This window comes from Lepidochelys kempii, chromosome 7, assembly GCF_965140265.1.
Source record: "Lepidochelys kempii isolate rLepKem1 chromosome 7, rLepKem1.hap2, whole genome shotgun sequence".
Classification (NCBI taxonomy): domain Eukaryota; kingdom Metazoa; phylum Chordata; order Testudines; family Cheloniidae; genus Lepidochelys; species Lepidochelys kempii.
The window spans coordinates 57,443,873-57,451,008 of record NC_133262.1 but is presented as its reverse complement, the minus strand read 5'-3'; positions in this window follow the sequence as shown (position 1 = coordinate 57,451,008).

The following is a 7,136-nucleotide window of genomic DNA, read 5'->3' as shown; positions in this document are numbered from 1 at the left end:
ACAAATCCTGTAGTGTACTCAAATGGTCTCAGGTGAGAATCTATTCTCAACATAAGCTGGGTATGTTTTTAGTTCATTTGTGGTTTAGTTGACAACTATGAAAGCGTCTTTGACAGCTGTAAAGGCTGCTGTATTCACAAGGAGCTAGTGACAATGTCCAGCATTTTGCATCTGTTCAGCCAATGATAGTGAATTGTGATGATGACGTCCTGCTTGGGTGTGGAGAGTTTCTGTGGCAGGGGACTGAACTGGCATTCCCACTCTCTGCTTTACCCAGGCAGGTTCAGATTCAAATTCAGTAGGATTAATCTTTTACTCTTCATAAAGATTCTTTCTATATTTTTTGTAACTCACCTCTGGAGTCTTAAATCTATAAAATAAGATTCCAGGAATGTCACTGTGTGTCACTCTGAAACCTAAAATGTCTGCTGAGTCAGTGGGAAGGGAGGGAAGTGACTACAAGCATGGTTGAGTTCCTTTTGTTCAGAATATCAAACCCGTTTGAATAATCATTAGGTTTTGTGGTTTGTTACCATCCAGTTTTTAAGTTCAGTCATTTTGAATTTATGAATTACTCCCGTGGGTATAGTAAGGCATGTATTTAGGCCCTGCCAAGAGTCTTAAACCATTGTGATATCCAGGGAAACTCAACCAGTCACCACCTTTATTCTATAGCTAACTTGTGTGCAACACATTCATTGATTGTATGAGGAAGACTGCACAGAGGGTAGATTACTTGGGCCAGCTGCCACACCTGTAGGCTGAGCTGCCCCCTGCGCAAATCCACACAGCTCTCCCAGCACAACACAACCACACACAAATCAACACGGCAACACAGCTAGCATACACAATAACCCCAAACATCACATCCAAGCCGAGAATGTCTGTAGAGTCACTGTGAAGTGAAGGAAACAGCTACAAGCATGGCTGAGAGCTCTTCATGTTTAGAGTATCTCTACTTTCAGTCATCAGCCTGTTACAGTGCACTTTTTAAGTTCTCAGCCATTTTTGGCTTTTTTTGCAAGCAAGATTAGGAATTATACCTGTGCAACAGCACAGGCTTTCAGCTACTCGTATTTATTTAATGTCACTATTTAACCCAGTTTTACAACATGTAGAAGTATGCAGTTGGAAGATACCAGTAAGATTAAAAGAGAAGGTCTATAAAACTGGTTCGTCGACTTTTACCATACAGCGCTGAGTGTTGGGCAACAAAGAAGAAATATGAGCAAATGATCCATTCCCCAGAAATGTCAATGTTGAGCTCGACGAGTGGTCTAAGTGATAAAGACTACCCGAGGAATGTGTATGTTAGAGACATGCTCAAAGTAACATCCATGAATGAAAAAATGAGGGCGTGCAGGCTCAGATGGGTTGGGTCCTGACAACTATGTGGGTAAGAAAGTCCAAGAGATCAAGATTGAAGGGAAAAGACAGAAAGCTGACCCAAGAAGTAGTCATGGGATGTCATAAAAGGAGGCATGTTAGCATGTGGTGTGATAGAGGGATATGGCACTGAACAGAACACTTTGGAGGGAGATGACTCACAAAGGGGACCCCTTCTGACAGGATTAATGCAAGGAAAAAACCCACTTACATTACACGCAGAGGGTATGGGAAGATGGAAAGGTGGATGATGAGTGTGATCCGTTACCCTGCGTTTAGAGACCCTTACACCAAGGGGCCTTGTACATACATCACCCTTAGGAGATAGGTTAGAACCTCCCTTCCAATTAGCTTCTCTGTCCTCTCCCATCATCCTCCTTCCCCAACTGTCAGCTTCATGCCCTCTACCCTGTCCCTGAAGGAACATTCCCTACACCTTTGTTCATCAAGTGCCCCCTCTTTCCGCATTCCAATCTCTTTTTGTTGCTCCTCCCTTTGAGGAATCCCTTATCTTTGCTTTTCCTCATCAGCATCCCCCACCCCTGCACAGCTGCCAGGATTTATGCAGCATCATGCGTGGCGCAGATTTCTCTCACAGGATCCCTTCAAACAGTGGGAGGCAGGACCTGACTCCTTGCTTCCCTCAGAAGGGTGTGGGGGGGGGTGGAGGTCTTGTGGGGAACCAGATGTAACTGCAGATGTGGTGTCTGGGCAGGAGGGGGGCTGAGAATTATTGGACCCCTGTGGTGTTTGCAGTGGGCGTGGCTATGGGTTTGGAGGAATGCTGGGAGGTTGCTCAGGACTGGGCCTGGGTGTTCTGCGAATCAAGGCAGAAAAGTTTTCAGCACTCCCCTCAGAGCTGGGGTGACCACATAGCATAAGTGTGGGGGTTACTAGGGTCCTATAGAAGACAAAGCCCCTAATATCAGGACAATCAGGTCACCCTACTCAGAGCAGCTGTGGCAGGGGAAAAAAACCCAGCTGAGCAGCACAGCAGTATGGTGCCGCCACCTCCCCAGTAATTGGTGGCCAGGGCGACCACTTTGTTCACCTGCCCTAAAACTGGCCTAGGGAATCCTGGAGGTGAGTGGGGTTTGGTGGAGTCTCTCTCATTCTTTTGCTTCCCATTAGCCTCCCCTAATCAGCCCCTGTAGGCTGGGCCTACTCCCTCCAGCACATCAACCCTTTAAGTTCAGTCCCTGGTCCAAGCTTAACCCCACATTTCAACTTCTGCTTTCCCAAGAGCCCCTCCTGCCTCCATTAACCCCTCATTCTCTCCCCAAGAGCCCCTGCTGCCCCCACTCAACAGCTCTTGTCCCCCTTAGCTTGTGCCTGCTCCTCCCAGTTGAGGGGATGCTGACACCGAAACCCCCACCTTGTGTAAACTGACCTCTCAGAGTAGGTTTATTGTGTTATAGTTCAAAATACATCCAAGGGGCACCCTATCCCCAAACCACTGACCAAGATTTAGCAATGATCCATCACAGCGGTGGTATAATTTACTCAGCAGGTGAGAACTGGGGAGGAGGGGGGCATGAGGGAGGTGTTACACAGTGATAAAAGGTTGTTTAATGGTAGGGAAGGTATTAGAATTGGTTGTAAAAAAAAAAAAAAGAATATAACAGGGATTTTATTTAAACAAGGAACAAAGACAACTGGATTCCACCTACCTAGAATAACATTTTAACCGTTCTGCCAGGTGGAGCCAGCAGCAACCAGGGCCAGGTTCCTCTTCAAAAATACAACACAAAACTGGCTCGAGCCCCCACCCAGTAACCTGGGGAAATTACACACCACCCCTGGGCGCCTCTGAGAGGCGATACTTCCCCACTCGTAAGCACAGAGTCTCAGTGTAGACAAGAAACTGTTAATGAAAGGGGAGAAGTCACCTGACAATTAGGGAAAATGCCACAAGCAGGATTCATAAACATAAAACTGCGAGCAGGACACTCACCCTAGAGTGCGTGAGGCAGTGCTTTCTGCCTGATGTTCTTGAATCCTACAACCAAAAGTTCCTTTACTGTACCCAATTCTGCTCCCTCACCAGACCCCCCTCACAGGGGGTTGTTCTTGATCCATGAGGACCCAGGGTTCAATGGTGCATCTGTGTGAGTTCACCTCCCACCTAGGGAAGAAGGCACCTTGCTTACTCTGCCATATGAATGCTTGCCCTGGTTACCGGTTCATTGCGCCACCAGCCAGGCTCCCACTGGCTGCTCCTGCTAGCTGCCCACTGACCTGTCAGTCACCTTCTTCTCTGCTGTGACCTCTGCAGGTCAGTCTGTTCATGATTTTTAGCTCTTAGCAGCCTGGGCAGAAATACAGTCCCACCACAACTGATTTCAGCTCTGATTGAGCATTTGAAATAACAGAGGCTCCTAGTGAAGCCTATTTATCTCTGTCTTTGATCAGCAGGGAGAAACAGGTTAAACCAGACCAGGGACCCTTGGGGACAGTCCATACCTCCTGGCTGGGACACCTGTCCCCACCCCTTTTATTCGAGCCCCTGGCTTAACAAGGTCCTTTCAGCTGAAGGTGACCCCCTCATTTGGGACAGGTTAAGCACAATTCTGCTCCCCTTTATTCATATGGTAATGACAACTGTGTTGGTAACAGCATTTCACTACCCCTGCATTCAATACCAAAGTGATTTATAACCCAACACCAACCAAAGTTGATTACTTTGAGCAACACCACTCTATCTGCTGGATATTTAAGCAGAACAGGTGGGTTCAGGAACAAACTGTATTTACATGAAGTCTCTCCCCATTCCAGCTAGCTGTCAGGGGAGAATTCATTCAGACTCTGCTTACACATTAAATATATGAAGAATATACATACTAAAAAAAAAAAAAAAAAAAAAACCACCACACAAACACACACACACTATAACTTATGTGACAAAGTTCCTCCTCTACCTTGGTGGGTCTTGTGCTTATTGGCAGATTTGCTCACCTTGGAGCTTCACGGCAGCCCTCAGTTTGGCCATTTTTGTGAACCCACAGTCCAGGTCAACTCCTTCTGTGTTGGACCAGGAATTAGGAGGTTTGTGGGGGGGGGGGAGGAAACCCCACCCTCTACTCCAGGTTCCAGCCCAGGGCCCTGTGGAATACAGCTGTCTAGAGTGCCTCCTGAAACAGCTGTGCAACAGCTACAACTCCCTGGGCTACTTCCCCATGGCCTCCTCCCAACACCTTCTTTATCCTCACCACAGGACCTTCCTCCTGGTGTCTGATAATGCTTGTACTCTTCAGGCCTCCAACAGTATGCATTCTCACTCCTAGCACCTCTTGCTCCCAACTCCTTACACACACCACAAACTGAAGTGAGCTCCTTTTTAAACCCAGATGCCCTGATTAGCCTGCCTTAATTGATTCTAGCAGCTTCTTGATTGGCTGCAGGTGTTCTAATCAGTCTGTCTGTTTTGTCTCCAGAAGGTTCCTGATTACCTTCCCTGTTACCTTACCCAGGGAAAAGGGACCTACTTAGCCTGCTCTCCTGCTGCTGCCCTCTGGCCTGGGCTTTCCTTGCTTTTTGCCGCGGCTTTCGGCTCCCCCCACACCCCGACCAGGCCAGATGCTCTCCCCCCTTCTTTTCTTTTTGTTGTTGTTTTTTTCTTTCTCTGCTGTTGCTAGAGTGCTGGCCGGCTGCCGGCTGGCTGTTAGCCCCGCCCCGCCCGCCCTCAGACGCTGCTGCCGCTCCAGCTGAAACCCCCCCCAAGAGAGGGGCCTGCTGGCCTGCTTCCCCAGAGGGGGAGAGTGGAAGGACCCAGCCCCTAGACCCAGCCACTTGCTGTTTGTCTGCGGACCTGTCTCCGGTCGAGAGGACTCTTATCACTTGCTCCGGCATTTCTGGAGTGCAAAAAAGAAAGCCCGGAACAGACAGAGAAAAAGCTGTCCACTGGAGGAACACCACCCGGGGAATCTACAAATTGCCATGGAGGGGAGCCTAAGACTGAGTAACTTTTAAACTGTGCTTTTGTGTGCGGGAAGGCCTTGACTGTGTCTTAACTGTGTTTGTAGGGACATAGGGGGTGTGGCATGGAGCTGCCCCCCGATCCATCTGTGTCCTCCCAACCCCCTCACTAAAATCTTCACCCCCCCACGCCACCATCTTTGCTGGCTGTCTAACATCTGCCTGTAGACTCAGCTGCTTGCCCTGATTCCACCGCGTGGGCCAGAAGCACCAGCCAACCAAACAGGACTCTCTGGACAAGTGTATGGTAGTTCATGTGCCCCCCCCCCCCCGAATTGTCCACCCCACAGCTTGTCCCTTTTTACCTCACCCCAACTCCTGTTAATCATCTGCCACTGCCCCTGGTGGGGCATGGACAATGGAGGGCACCGGGGTGACCTCTGCCGCTGCTATGCCCATCGCCTCCCCAGACTCTAGGGAAGCCCCCCCAGCCGGCGGGAAAGGCCAGGGCAAGAAGAACGGGAAGGGCCCCACTAAAACCACCGGGCCCTCCATGGCAGGGGCCACCCCCACTGCTGCAGCCCTACCACCGACCACAGTGTCCTCCCCCACTGCCCCCTCCACCAGCTCTGCGGGTGTCCCTCCCTCAGCCCCCAGAACCTATGCCCGGGTGGTGGCAGCCCCCCCACCTGCCGCCTCGTCATCTCTCCCCCCGACCACCTCCGCCACCATCAATAGCGGCCGGGGCCCCTTTCCCACCATGACAAGGAAGCAGTGTCCGATGCCTCCTGGTGCCCGCCTCGCCCCACGTGGAGACCTACGTGCGGGCATTAGCGAGGGTGGTGGGGCCCTCGGCCATTGTGGCGGCCTCCAAAATGTCCGGGAAGGTCGTTTTCTTCCTAGCATCGGAGGCTGCCACCCAGGAAGCGGTGGAGAGGGGCCTGGCGTTTGTCCCCCTAGAGCCGCTAGAGGACCTGGGCATCCGCCTGGTCCTGACCTCTGGCCCTCCTTTTCTCCCCAGTGCTGCCCTGCTACCTGCCCTTTCCACCCTGGGGAAACCTGTTTCCGTTATCAGCCCTCTCTCGTTGGGCTGCAAGGACCCCACCCTCCATCACATTTTTTCCTTCCGCCAGCAAGTGCAACTTTTACTGCCGTCGGCGGCGCGTGATGGAGTGGTGCTCGAAGGGTCCTTCCTAGTCTTCCACCAGGGGGCCCGTTACCGGGTGTACTTTTCCACGGGGGAAGCCCAGTGCTACCTCTGCCGGGCATTGGGGCATGTCCGGAGGGACTGCCCCTTAGCCTGGCAAGGAGGGGCACCTGGGATCCCCAAGACCCGGCAGGACATCGGCCCCGTCATTGCCAACGGCCCTGGCCACCCGGTACCAGAACCCGCCCCCGCTCTTCAGACCACCGCTACTCCCGCTCAGGCCCAAGGGGCACCTCCCCTACAATGCCCAGATGAACGGGAGAGCCCCACCCTCACTGCTGACAATCTAGCAGGGCCTATGGAGGAGGGTGTGGCAGAAATACCACCAGGCATGGGAGAGAGCCTGCCCCAGGGAGAATCCTCCCTCCCTTATGCCGCCCCACCGTTCCCCCCCCCAAGTCCCTGAGCCATCGCCTTTACCCTCTGACACAACCCCTGCTAACCAGCCCCCAGATGATGCCATGGAGGGCTGGGCCCTAGTCCAGGGGAAGCGAGGCAAGCGGAAGGCTCAAGCTCCGCCTCATCTACCTGAGGCAGAGGCCCGCGGGAAGACCAGGAAGGGGGGGCACCAATGCCGAACCTTCCGCTTTGCCCACCAATGCGTCCCATCCACCGGTGTCAGCAGGGA